Source organism: Pongo pygmaeus, chromosome 4, assembly GCF_028885625.2.
Source record: "Pongo pygmaeus isolate AG05252 chromosome 4, NHGRI_mPonPyg2-v2.0_pri, whole genome shotgun sequence".
Taxonomy (NCBI): Eukaryota; Metazoa; Chordata; class Mammalia; order Primates; family Hominidae; genus Pongo; species Pongo pygmaeus.
The window spans coordinates 130,887,356-130,902,261 of record NC_072377.2 but is presented as its reverse complement, the minus strand read 5'-3'; the positions used below and the strand labels follow the sequence as shown (position 1 = coordinate 130,902,261).

The window sequence follows — 14,906 nt, the reverse complement described above, 5'->3', positions numbered from 1 at the left end:
TCTGTAGTGTCCCCATATCTGCCTGTAATCTCCTATCCTTCCAATTCTCATCCCTTGCCTTTCTCACCACCTGTGTGTTTCAGCCTAAGAGAAAACCATCAGCTATTGATGTTTCCATATTCTCCTCATCAATTAACCTCTTCTGGACTTATTTCCTGAGGCAGCTCAGGCCATGTATGTGATTGTTCACCCCCAATTTCCAATCATGCTAATCGTTCTGCCATGCCCACTCAGATAAAATCCCCAAATCAGCCTTTTAAACTTCTAATATCAAGATTCTGAGCACATTGTAGGGAAAAAAATACCAGTCTTTATTGTGGATCAGTCCTTTTGCTGGGCCCTCAACGGTGCCTGGACATCCTGTTTTATTTCGTCAGCTCGTATTTCAAACACTCTCCATGTTTCTCAAGCCCCTGATGAAACACAACTCATCCTTCTTGGTGAAAGGGGCCTTGTTATGACTTCACTAAGAAAACTGAAACTTGAAGTCATTATACGAGAGCACCCACATTTCTTTCCCAGACCTCTAATTACTTACATCTGCATCGACTGCATCTATTCATTCCTCCACTTTCGGAAGGCAAGGCCTCTCTCTTACTCATGTTCAAGCCCATTTCTGACACCTCTGGGCTTGTTCTATCGCTTATTGGGTGTGCCCCTTCATATTCTCCCTCTCTGCGGGCTGTTTCTCCGAGGTTATGTACAGGCTCACAAGGCTCTCTCTCACCTAAAAAACAAAACTTTTCATTGACTTCGCTCCTCCATTTGCCTTTCTCTCTTTTCTTCACTTCTCAGACAAACTTCTTAAAGCCTACGTAGCTTCCTGAGCCACCTAGGAAATAAGTCCAGAAGGGGCTGATGGGCTAGGAGAACATGGAAACATCAAGAGCTTATGCTTCTCTCTGAGGCTGAAAAGCACAGGTGGTGAGAATGGCAAGGGATGGATAGGAGATAACAGGCAGACATGGGGACATGAGGATGCCATATTGACAAAGAAGATTCCAGTATGCACCAATCTGAGCCATGATGCAAGCCAGGTATTGACAGTGAGGGATTATGTGAAATGGCAGTAAAGTCTACACAGGCTATGCTGGCTTCCTCATTTCCCATTTACCCAGCCCACAGAGTCTGGCCCTCATGCTCATCGTGCTACTAAAATTTATTTGGAAAGGTTCTCTGGTGATTTCTCTATTTCCAAATGCCAAGGGCAGTTTAGTAGCTGCTCTTGGTTGTACTTGCCACTGGTGACTATCTTTTGGGATTCTCCTTTCCTTGTTTGTTTTTTCATGATTCTGTTCCTCTGTTTTATTTTGTTTGGTTGTTTTTGTTTTGTTTTATTCTCTGCTGTGCTGTTTATTTCCCATCACCTTTTGTGGCCTCTTCCTTTTTTGACCTTCATCCCAACACAGAATCATTCTCAGGTTCTCTCCTCAGTTTCCTACTCTTCTTAGTGGGAAATTGGATCCACTCTCATGATTTTAACTCTTACCTATAGGCCAACAATTGCCAAATCTATCTGCCAGCTCTAAACTCTATCCCACAACTATTAAAAAAGGGAACGCATTTTTAATACCCCAAATCCCCTTCCATGGCATAATGCAATGGCAACATAATCCACACAGCCTTTCTGAAGAGAAAAACTAAGTCATTCTGGCTTTCTCGCTCTGTCAATCCATTCCATCACCTGGTCCTTCCAATTTTATTTCCTCAAAATTTCTCAAACTCATTCTCCCCTCTCCCCTACCAGAATAATCTCACCTGGATTGTTTTACAGCCAGCTAATTCCTGCTTCCTGCTTTGTTCTCCAACAAATCTATCTTCAACTGTCACTAGCATTATCTCGAAAAAACTCAAACCTGGCTATATCACATCCCTGGGTAAACCCTGTCAGTGGCCCCTGTGCCTTATAGATAAACCAGACCTCCTTCTCATCACAAAAACATGTCCTCTGGGACCTTCCTCCATCCTACTGCTTCTGCCTTATGTGCTGCCCTTCAAGTTTATACATTTTATCATCTAGTAATATTAATTCTTAATAGTCACCTGGCTGTTTCACATCACTGTGTCTTACTTTAGGCTACTTTTTCCAGTTAGAATGATTTCTGTCTTTTTTTGGCAGAGTAGGCAACTGACTCCTATTCCTCCTTCAAAACTTCTCTCAGATATCATCATTTCTTCCAAGAGGCCTTCATTCAATCCCCATGCTGGGCTAGTTTCTTCCCCACTGTTCTTTTAAAAATGCCTGTACATAGCACAGTAGATTGAAATTCATAGTGAATGTCATAGTAAGACATTGCTCAAATTATAGTGAACCTGACCTAATTATTATTATTATTTTTTAAATTAAGAGACAGGGTCCTCAGGCTGAAGTGCAGTGGCATGATAAGAGCTCACAACAGCTTTGAATTCCTGGGCTCAGACGATCCTCCCACCTCAGCCTTCCAAGTAGCTGGAACTATAGGCTTGTACCACTGCACCCGTCTAATTTCTATATTATTTGTGGTAGAGGCAGGGTCTTGTTATGTTGCCCAGGCTGGCCTCAAACGATCCTCCCATCTTGGCCTCCCAAAGTGCTGGGATTATAGGTGTGAGTCACTGCACCGGGCCTAATGTTCTAGGGGACACAGTTCATGCCTAATACATGCTAATAACTATAACACAGTATAATGTCTAAAAATAGTAGGTCCTCAAAAAATGTGCATTAAATTCAATTATTATGTAAATACAAGTACTTAAATGAATATAAAGTAAATTAAAATGCTAGTATAATTATTAAGTTGAAATGGGAACTGGTATCTCTTAGGTATTCCCCAATTTCATTTCTGAGGAAAAGGGCTTTTTAACCTAAAATTGTATTCTCTATTTAAGTACAATCTTTGATTATTTTCAGACATTAAGTATATCAGAGAAGCTTGCAACTCCACTGATAATGAATTTGGTCTCCATTTGTATTATAGGTTTAAATTATGTTACCCCATTAGGCATCTCTGCTATGACCAGTCCAGAAGGCACTGTGGCAAAGCGGGGTTGTCTGATGCAATGTGAATGCTGATATGTATCTATAAACGTGTAAGAGGATAGTTTAGGTATGTTCCAGCGGCAGTCCTGCCTTAAACAGGTATATGTTTACCTAGGGAAAGAAAAGGAAATAAAAAAATAAAGAGGCCAAACCACATAAGAAAGCAAGGACTCTATTCATATTAAAAAGGCTTTCCTTGGTTTGTTCAGTCTAATAGAATTCTTTATACAAAAACTACAGAAGCGTGCAGAGAAGTAGGGCAGTTTCTTCAAAGACTCTTCAGGTTGGAAGGGATCTAACAAATCAGGTCATTCAGCCCTCTCTCTTTACAGAGGAGGAAACTGAAGACCAAAGAGGAGAACGACTTCCCTAAAGTTTCAAAGAGTCGGTAGTAGAGCCAAAGCCGGAAAAGAAGGAAAGAGCAAAGCAAGAGGGGGCACCTAACCGGGGGCTCTGAGTCCGTCCCCCTTCTGCTCTCCCTGCGAGTCCTGCCAGCCCCAGCCAGTCATGCCACAGGAGACCCCTAAGTGCCCATCAAAACCACGCATTTGAACTTTCAAGTATCCTATCCTTGTTCTTCCCTCTGCCTGAAATAATTTTCTCCCTCCAGTTAAAGACACATTCTTCCTTGTCCATCAACCTCACTTCAAACAGCGCCTCTTATCTCACCCCACGAAACACAAATTGCCTACATCTCTATCCTCACAGAATTTAATTACTGTGAAAGTCTTATCACATGGTATTAGTTATGTGGGTATGCATCCCGTTCCCCTCTCCCCAGACTGGACGCTCTTAAAGGGCAACACTCATACCTCATTTAGCCTTGTATTCCCTGCACAGGGTAAGCATTAGGTAACTGCTTGCTGAATTACTTACTTTAGATTAGAGAAGAGTGAAGATACAGCACATAAAAGTTACTGAACAGTACAGTGTTAAACTCAGATCTTAGATAAAATGGTTGTGTAACACTGCTGTGCTAATGAGTCCATTCTGACCCAAAGTCAAGAACAGGAGAATATGCTTGTCCATAGGTATGCTCAGGAACTTCTCAGGGAGTAAACCAATCAGCTAACAGAGGTTAACTCTCAGGTGCCAGACAAGAATGGAAAGCTTAATGCTAAAAATTGATAATTATCGGCTGGGTGTGGTGGCTCATGCCCCTAAGCCCAGCACTTTGGGAGGCCGAGGCGGGCGGATCACAAGGTCAGGAGATCGAGCCTATCCTGGCTAACATGGTGAAACCCCGTCTCTACTAAAAATACAAAAAATTAGCCGGGCATGGTGGCGGGCACCTGTAGTCCCAGCTACTCGGGAGGCTGAGGCAGGAGAATGGTGTGAACCCAGGAGGCGGAGCTTGCAGTGAGCCGAGATTGCACCACTGCACTCCAGCCTGCGCAACAGAGTGAGACTCCGTCTCAAAAAAAAAAAAAAAAAAAAAGGATAATTGTCATGTGGGAAAGTCAAGAGTAGTGTCTTGTAGACAGTGAAAGAAAGGCCATTTGGAATATGGAGAGAGGGTTTGAAAAAGTGTGATTTCTATACAAATTACCATAATGTACAATAGAGTAGAAACTAGTATAAGAAGATTGTGATAGCTGAACTTTTACTGCCTAAGCTCATGGATATTTAAAAAAATAATTTTTAAAAGTAATTTTTAATACTTATGACATACCAACACCTACCTGAGTACTTTATAAACACTGATAAATGAATTTAGGACAGAATAATAACTATAAAATTTTACTATTTTCATAATATGGTTACAAAGTAATAAATGTTGAATTGGATGTATAGAAATTAGTTTGTTAAGTATTGTCAGAAACTCAGTCTTATTTTATAGTCACATCTTGTTTTTGATAAAAAATGATCTTATCCACAGAGTGGTTTAAAGATATTTAAACTATTCTTACTCGCCAAATTTGGCTTCAAGTAACTTGAAGGTTTTTTTTCAAAACCTGAATTCACTCTCAAAAGAAGAAGATTTGCCAACCTTATGACTATTCCGAGAATTGGCTCCAGGCTTTGAAAGTAACACTACAAGAAGAATTTCAAAAAGATTTTGTGCAATTGCTGCATTGTTGGAAAAGTTCTTGGGTTCCTTTGGTGACTACTTTTAAAGACACAACATTCACATGCTTTTAAAACACATCAGTCACATCACTTTATAGAAACACTCTGTACTTGTGCAAAGAAGAACCCATCTATGGTTTTTAAAAACTGGAATCCATGAATGACTGCTGTGCCAATGACGACGTAGAGCTTCAACCGAAAAAATGAACTTCTCTACTGCTAAGCTGGAGCACAGATGAATATGCAAGTATCCAAAGAGGTACCTGTGTTTAACAATACAGAGAAAGCACAAGTGCTCAATTGACAGCTAATCTTGTCTTCTGCAGGACATTAGAAATTCTTTCAATGTTAGAATTGTAGAATGGAAATAAGTTTTTGTTTTATGATTAGAAAACACACGTACAAAAGTTAAGAGAGCTACACAGGGATGCACAGACTTTAATGGGAGTTACTTTGTCTTCTGCATCTTTGCCCTTCGTAAATCTAGTGAGGTTGTATAATCAGTGATTTTAGGAAGCTGGTTCAGTTTAGACTGCCTGCCTTTCTATTTTGGCTTCAACACTTTAACAGCTGTTATGACTTGGGCAAGTCACTGTGTCTCTCCTACATATAAAATGTGATGAAAATAGTACCTACCTTATTATATGTATATCTGTAAAAGCACTTTGAATAGTGTCTAATGAATAGCAATGATATTACTTCATCTTGTCTAAGCTTTGATATATTTTCTGGAGCTACTTAGTTTCTTCTTTGAAAGGAGAGCGAATCTCAAAACAAAATATTCCTTTCCTCTCTATTCCATTTTCCTTATGGCAAAGGCTTTACGTGTTTCATCCTGGTGATATTCAAGACACTTAGCATGGTACCCATGGGTGCAAAAGTACTTAGTAAATGTCAGTTGAGTACTTAATCAAATCTCTCTGTTCATCATCAACTGTCAAATACTGCTTTTCTCTTATAGCTCATATGCCATTTATTATTCTGATGCAAGGTCTGATATTTTGTGATTTTAGAATTTGAGAAAAGGTGCTGTGATTCTTTGTAAAATTTTCAGAAAAGATCATGATCAAATCAAGAACACACCTAAGAAATCTACCAACTTCACATCAAAACAAGTGCAACTTTATATACTATGGAACTTTGTTATTAAGGGAGGAAGGGAGAGCGGGAGGAAAAGAAATATATTCTTAACAATAAATGTAGGCTCTTTGAGGACCACACTGTATATTACACACAGCATCCTGCATAATATTTAAGGATTAAATAGATCTAATGAGGTGTTATTTTCTAATGAATTATAGAAACAATGTAGTGATAATAAAAGTTGTCATGATGAATTGATAGTTTTTCATCACTATCGATATATAGCAATTAAACTCACAATACACATTTTACAGCAATACACACTAAAGGTTTCAGAATCATTTGTAGAAACACAACTGCTTTCAGATGATAATCCTTAATTATTATAAAGGATACAAAAATTAGCATACTGTTTTTCCAAGGTTCTTCCTGGTTTTTAACTTACTGCACAAGTTGGGCGTAATGTGAAAGACAACAAATATGGATATAATCATACACCTGATATATATGGACTTTAAGAAAACACCAACACGTATACACAGATCAACATCTCCACTAGGGCTGGTCATGGTGGCTCACGCCTGTAATCCCAGCACTTTGGGAGGCTGAGGTGGGCAAATCTCTTGAAGCCAGGAGTTCAAGACCAGTCTTAGTAACATGGTGAAACCCTGTCTCAACAAAAAATAAGAAAAATAGCCAGGCCTGGTGGTGCACGCCTGTAGTCCCAGCTACTCTGGAGGCTGAGGTGGGAGGACGACCTGAGCCCAGAGAGGTTGAGACTGCAGTGAGCTGTGATCATGCCACTGCACTCCGGGTGATAGAATGAGACCCTGTCTTGAAAAACAAAACAAAACAAAACAAAAATCCCCATTAGGGAAGAAGAGGCATGTCCACACCTCATCTCATTGTCTGAGACAAGACACGGAATAGAACACAGAGAGAAAAGAAGGAATATCTTCCGGGGCAGAAGAGGAAGATTATGCAGGTTAATGGTAAATTAGCCAATTTTTTTCTTTCTCTTTTCAATATAACTCAGTATTATTTCCCCCTCTCTTTTCCCAACTCTCTTCTATTTTCTCCTCATCTCTTTACTCACTTTCTCCAACTTCACATTTCCATTTCTCTCACCTTGGTCTCTTCCCTTTTAAAACAGGTCTCATCACCATTGTGCCCTCTATTGAATTGTTCAGAGGGTGGCCCAGATATCACTACCTCATCTAATTAGGGGGTCTGTCTAGGATCATCCAGACTAGAAGAGAGTAACAGAAGAGATTAAGAAAATGAATTGGCAGGATAGCTCAGTCACAATTCCTCTGTTTAACACTGGGGGTCTACCTTGCTAAGGTCATCACCATAAGATCGTATTCTAATGGGTTTGTTTACTACTGTTAAAACTATGAATTCATTTTATGGGTGGATAACTATTCTGCAAAGAAGCTTGGAAAAAATAGTATTTGAGAGCAATGCCTGCCATTTATTGAGCTCTCCTATGGTGTGCAGATACTGTGTGATCACAGTCATAACTATCTCACGAGATCCTTCAAGTCGCCAAGTTCAACACATTTATAGTCGGCTAAAGTTGGATAGTCTAAAAAAAAAGACAACTAATCAACAAAAAACTTGATTCCAGCCTTAAAATGACAATAGCATAAGAAAAAAAGACCAAAACGTTGGGAAGTGTTAACTTTGAGACAAGGAACTATAAGGTGTGAGACAGGATGAAGGCCTCCATTTTTCATTTTGTATCTATCTATATTGTTTTAATTTCTGACTTTATACATGTATTGCTTTAAAAAATATCAACCCATATGGGAAAATTATGTTCCAATTCTGTCACTTAAAAAAAACAGTAATAAATATTAGATGCAAAATTTTAAGAGGTCGTAAAAAAAAGTAGCCAAGTATCACAGCCTGAGTTATCTTTGATGCTGTGGTTTGGGAAGTTTTCAAAATCTTAAGTATGAATGTCACTTAGTCAACATTCAACAGATGTTTATTGTTACAAAGTATAAGGCACTGACCTGTCTTTAAGATGCTTACAATCTTGTTTCTCTTGCTACATGAAAGCCCTTTCTTTTCTTTTCTTTTTTTTTTTTTGTGAAAAGACATATATTTATAGAGTAAAAGGCTTAGTAAAAGTTCTAATCTAATTGTCTTTAAATCAAGCCTATGGAACAAAGATTTCTACGAAATACCCAGAAAAGGCAGATTTATAGAGATAGGGAGTAGGTAGTGATTGCCTAGAGCTGGGGTTGGGAATAGAAACAAGGATTAAGAATAAATGTACCTGAGGGATCTCATTGGAGGGATGAAAATGTTCTTAAACTGGGTTATGGTGACGGTGCATAACTTGGTAATGTTACTAAAAGTCATGGAATTACACCTGGAAATGGGTAAATTTTATGAGGTAAAAACTCAATAAAGTTTTTACAAATACTATGCATCTTGGGACATCATGTCCATTATAAATACAGAAACCTTTGACACACATGGAGTGACCAATGACAGCTACATATGTCTATCTTACAGAATGTAAATTAGTCTACTTAAGGAAATGTAGTTTAAGTTGGTTCTGCTTCTCTTCTCAAGGTAAAGAATCAAACTTCGGATAAAACACTCCTTTTTAAGGATAAAGAAGCAGTCATTAAGGTGGCTGAGGAGGAACCTCTCTCAAGGATCTTTGCTTTATTACATTTGAAAATGTGCAGAGTGGCTAAAGCTGAGCATTTAAAAAATTAGAAAGGTGTTAAAGGACAGTTGTGTTGAAGTTTAGCAAATGGAAACAGTTTAAAGCTGAGAGTCCATGAGTAAAAAGCTCAGTGCCAGGAAGCAGAATGTGGAATCAGTGGATGATGGATAGAAGTATTGGACAACAGATGTATAACACCAAATCAGTAAGCAATATTTAAATTAGGTGGAAGGTCACAAAATACTCATGGCATGAGATCCTTTTAGCATAAAGTAAAAACCAACACACCTGGTTAGATTCAAAGAAATGCTCAGGTGCTGTCACAAGAGTCGTCACGGTCACTTTACAGAACATTGTTGCAGGCTACTGTAAGCATTTGACCTCTTTGAAGTTTGACCATTTAGTTTAATTACATTTCATGTCATCCTCCCACCTCCACCCCATAGCATGTCCCAGATATTAAAAAGTGAGGACTAATACAGCTACAGTTTATGGAGAGCTGATAACATGTAGGCACTAGGTGAAGTGCATTTCTTTTTTATTTTACTTTTTTCTTTAACATTGATTTTAAGTTCAGGGGTACATATGCAGGTTTGTCATATAGGTAAACTTGTATCATGGAGGTTTGTTATACAGATTATTTTGTCACTCAGGTATTAAACCTAGTACCCATTAGTTATTTTTTCTGATCCTCTCCCTCCTCCCACCCTCCACCTTCCAATAGATCCCAGTGTGTGTTCCCCTCTGCGTGTCCATGTGTTCTCATCATTTAGCTCCCACTTATAAGTGAGAACATGCGGTATTTGGTTTTTTGTTCCTGTGTTTGTTTACTAAAGATAATGGCCTCCAGCTCCATTCATGTCCCTGTAAAGGATGTGATCTCGTTTTTATGGCTGGATAGTATTCCATGGTGTATATATACCATATTTTCTTTATGCAGTCTACCATTGATGGGCATTTAGGTTGATTCCATGTCTTTGCTATTGTGAATAGTGCTGCAATGAACATACACATGCATGTGTCTTTATAAAAGAACAATTTATATTCCTCTGGGTATACACCCAGTAAAGGGATTGCTGAGTTGAATGGTATTTCTGTCTTTGGGTATTTGAGGAGTTGCCACACTGTCTTCTACGATGGTCAAACTAATTTACACCCCCACCAACAGTGTATAAGCATTCCTTTTTCTCTGCAACCTCGCCAGCATCTGTTATTTTTTTGACTTTTTAATAATTGCCATCCTGACTGGTGTGAGATGGAATTTCATTGTAGTTTTGATTTGCGTTTATCTAATGATTAGTGATGTTGAGCTTTTTTTCATGATTGTTGGCTGTATATATGTCTTCTTTTGAAAAGTGTCTGTTCTTACATTTCCCATTTAAACTTCAAAGCAAGCCTGTATCAAACAGCTGACTTAAGTACTCCCCATTATAGATGATGAAACAGAGACTTAGAGGTGCTGAGTAACTTGCCAGAGTCACACCTGTAGGAGACAGGAAAGCCAGAATTCAAATACTAGTTTCCTAGAGCCTGCATTCTTAACTACTTCATGTACTGCCCAGATAAATCGGCATTTTCTGTGATATTAACCTCCAGTGATAGAGCCGATTTGATTCACTATATATTTTTTTCAAAACCTTTCAAACCAGAACGCACACTGTTTATTTTTCTTCATTTTTTAAAACTCCTCTATTGGGTGTTATACTTTAATATAATTTGTTTAATATAATTTATAAATATAATATGTTATGTATAACATTTTAAAATATGAGTTTTCATACATTGAAGGCCCATATTCAGTGGATTAGTGGGTGAATTAATATATGTTAAAATATGTTATACATCATTCTTTCCTACCCCAAAGTTTATAATGAAAAGTGAACTGGATCTTGTTATGTTGCCCAGGCTGGAGTGCAGTGGCATGATCCATGATCTTGGCTCACTGCAACCTCTGCCTCCCAGGTCTCTCACCTCAGCCTCCCTAGTAGTTGGGATTACAGGCATAAGCCATCATGCCTGGTTAATTTTTGTATTTATAGTAGAGACGGGGTTTCACCATGTTGGCCAGGCTGGTGTCAAACTCTTGGCCTCAAGTGATCCACCTGTCTCGGCCTCCCAAAATGCTGGATTATAGTGAGCTACCATGCCTAGCCTGTCAGATCTGATGACCTGGAAATTAAAAAAAAAAATTATATGCACACACATACATAGATAGAGAGATAATCATCTTTTGCTAAATGGGAGCTTTCAAAGTTTGGAATTAAGTAAGCACTAAGAAACTGAGTTAGGTCCAACAATTATTTGCCTTTATTTCTCTTGCTTCTAATTCAAGATCAGTTCCCAACTTCAACCTGTGTTCTGTTTGTCAAGTACTCCAACAGGCCATGCACAAAGATGGATAGTTTAGATGAGAGATGTTGCCACTGCAGGTCATTTATTTTTACTTGAATTCACTATTTTAGGTAAAAATATATACTAAAAATAACCAACCTTTATTGATAATACCAGAGTGCTTCCTTTTAAGGTAAATGTTCTTGCTGCCCACATCTATCCTTTTCCTATATACATATGGAGTTGGACACATTTCTAAAATTCTTACACCTCAAGTTATTAAAGTTCAAATGTTAAAAATTCAAATTGCAATTTGAATGATATTACATGTAATTTAATTCATTATTTGAAACATGAATCAAGATAACTTTTGCTCAGAATATATCAGCATTCATTTTGGGTACTTGTTGAAATTCATTAAAAGTAACCTGGATATTACTAAATGAGATCCAGAAGAAACTTTAAGAAATAAAGGTGTGTTTCATAAAATGTGTGTCAAGGGTAGGGGTTTGGGGGAGGGATAGCACTAGGAGAAATACCTAACGTAAATGAAGGGTTGATGGGTGCAGCAAACCAACATGGCACATGTATTCCTATGTAACAAACCTGCAGGTTGTGCACAGGTACCCCAGAACTTAAATAACAAACAAACAAACAAACAAAAGTTAGAGCAAGGGTATTCTGGCCTCTTGAAGGAAAACAAAATGTGTGTCAAAAAAAGTCGGGCTATGCTACGACTATTAAAGTACTGGGAACATAAAATTCAGAACTAAAAAGGTAATAAAAGTGGAGAAAATTAGGATCTCAAAAGGAAATATACAGCTAAAGTACTTATTCTTGGTCAGAAAGGGGTTCATTGTATTTTTTAATCAAATATGCAGTTCGGTAATGAGTGTATCAGCAGCTTCACCTTCTAGCACAAAGATGAACAAATTAGCCACAGCTCTCGGGCAAGTAAATGCACCTAGAAATTCTAACCGCTACTGATAGGAAATGTGATTAAGAAAAATTTTAAACGTAGAATTTCCCCTGACATAGTCAAGCTGAATGTCAGCTACAAGCGTATTACAGTATATATCTTAATTACTGGGTCTGGGGTCTTAGCTTCCCCAGCTCACCAACAGATGGTACTGGAAAGTGACTGTTGGTTGGGCCCTCTGAGAAATTCAATAAGAAAAAATGTAATCTGAGTCTGCAACCTATTTAGAGGAAAGATAACTAATACAACTGGATTAGTGGGTGAATTAATATATGTTAACAACTTGAAACAGTACTTTGTACAAACTAAACTGTCAATAAACATTAATTGTTAATTAATCATCATAATAACAGCAGATAAATTCTATGAGGCAGAAGCCACATATGTACAAGGTGAGCACTGGTAAAGAAGAGATGAGTATGGCCAGTAATGAAGGAAGGCTTCACATGAAGGAAAACTTGAGTTGATTTCTAGAAGTAGATGAAGAGAGAGGAGAGAGGGTAAAGGAATAGCAGTAAGGAAAAGTGAAGACAGAAGGGGATTCATTCGCTCCTATGTTTGGCATACCAGTTCCTTATTCCTTCTGCATATCACTTCTTTTTTGGAATTTTATAAGAAACATATTTTTAAGTTATTTTAAAATTAATATTATTTTTAATTGACAAATCATAATTGTTTACATTTATGGGGTACAAGGTAATGTTTTGGTATATGTATACAATGTGGCATGATTAAATCAAGCAACATACCTATGGTCTTGCTTACCTATCATTTTTTATGGTGAGACATTTGAAATTTACTCTTAGTTATTTTGAAATATACAACACATTATTATTCACTAATCACCTTGCTGTGCAATAGATCTCAAAACTTATTCCTCCTAACTGAAACTTTGTACCCTCTGACCAACTCCCTATTCCCTCCTTCCCCACCCCTTCCACCTTCCAGCGCCTGGCAACCACCATTCTACTCTCTATTTCTATGAATCCAACTTTTAAATTTATTTTTAAATTAAAGTAAATTTTAGTTTTGAGACAGGGTCTCACTCTGTTTCCAGGCTGGAATGCAGTGGCATGAACATGGCTCACTGTAGCCTCAACTGTCTGGGCTCAAGAGATTCTCCCACCTCAGCCTCCCGAGCAGCTGGGACCACAGGTGTGCGCCATCATGCTTAAGTTAATTTTTTTTTTTCTGTAGAGACAGGGTCTCACTTTGTTGCCCAGGCTGGTCTTAAACTCCTGGGCTCAAGTGATCCTCCAGCCTCGGCCTCCCAAAGTGTTGGGATTATGTGCATGAGCACAGTCCCTGGCCTGAGTCAACTTTTTTAGATGTCACACTTAAGTGAGATCATGCAGTGTCTGTTTTTCTATTCCTGGCTTATTTTGTCTAACATACGTCCTCTAGGTTCATCCATGTCACAAATGATCTTTCTTTTCAAAGGCTGAATAATATTGTGTATATATACCACATTTTCTTATCCATTTATCCATTGATAGACACTTAGATTGATTTCGTATCTTGTGTATATATAGCACATTTTCTTATCCATTCATCTGTTGATGGACACTTAGGTTGATTTCATATCTTGGCTATTGTGAGTAATCTGCAATGAACATGGGAGTGCTGCATATCATCCCTTTAAGTATAGGGCTGCCCGTATGATTGTTTGGCTATAAAAGATGTGCATGCTGACTAGTATTAGGAAGTGAGGTTGCAATGGTCTGTGTGGGTCCAGATCACGAAGGATCTTAAAATCTTGGCAGAGGAGCCTATTTTTAAGAGTAGGCCATGGAAGGCCATCATAGATTCTAGAACAGAGGAACCGGTGTACAGCATAGTGGTTATAAATTCATGCTGTAAAGTTAGGAGACCTGGGCTTGAATCCTGGCTGCTCTTTTATTAACTGTGTGACTCTGCCTAGCTGCTTAGCTTCTCAGAGCTTCAGTGCTTTTATCTGCAACATGGAAATAATAGCACCTGCCTCATTCTTTGTGAGAATGCATTTAAAGTATTGAGCACACTCCCTGCCACATAGTAAGCATTCTCAGTAAGTGCCAGCTACTATTACTTAGGAGGCTAAGGCTCTAGGTGATGAGGCCTACATGGGTGCAGTTACAGACGCAGGGAAATTGCGAGGAGCAAGTCATTCTAATCCTCTTAGAAGAAATGTCCATTGGGACACCCAGACTTCAACAAGACTTTGAGCCTAGTGATAATTAATCTGAGTTAGGAAGTTCAAAACAGAAGCACAAAAATTTGGCAACTTAAAATGATTTCAAAGTGGAATTATCACATCAGTATATCCTTATGATAATACATATCCCTCCTTCCTAAATTACTCATATCCTGATACCAGAACAAGTTTTAGAGCTCAGAAGGGTTAGTGTCTAAAATCATAGACTGAATTAGAAGTGACTTCAGTAGGCTTAGAAAATACCACTTTGTAGGAAAAAACAAACAACCTCTCCTCCCAAACCAATTTTACCAAAGACTGCAAAATAGATAAATATTTTAACAGTAGAGAAGACTCAGTTATAGACTAAACTCTTTATCATACCTTGTCTGTGTGTTTAATGTGGCAATGGTCACCAAAGTCCCTTGAAGTACAGTATATTCATTTGTGCCTCCCCCATCCCCACTCTGCTCTTGAAGTTCCAGAAGGGCAGATCCAAAATAACATTTATCCTTGTATTGCCCTTCGTTACTGAACAAGTAGATACTCAATTATTTGCTGA

At 38.3% G+C, this 14,906-nt stretch overlaps 1 protein-coding gene across 15 annotated transcripts in view; it reads right to left on the bottom strand.

Moving 5' to 3' along the window:
* The window catches only part of GRAMD2B (GRAM domain containing 2B), a 130,279-nt gene that overhangs the window by 55,395 nt on the left and 59,978 nt on the right, over positions 1-14,906 (bottom strand). The gene's annotated exons all lie outside the window — the stretch shown is intronic.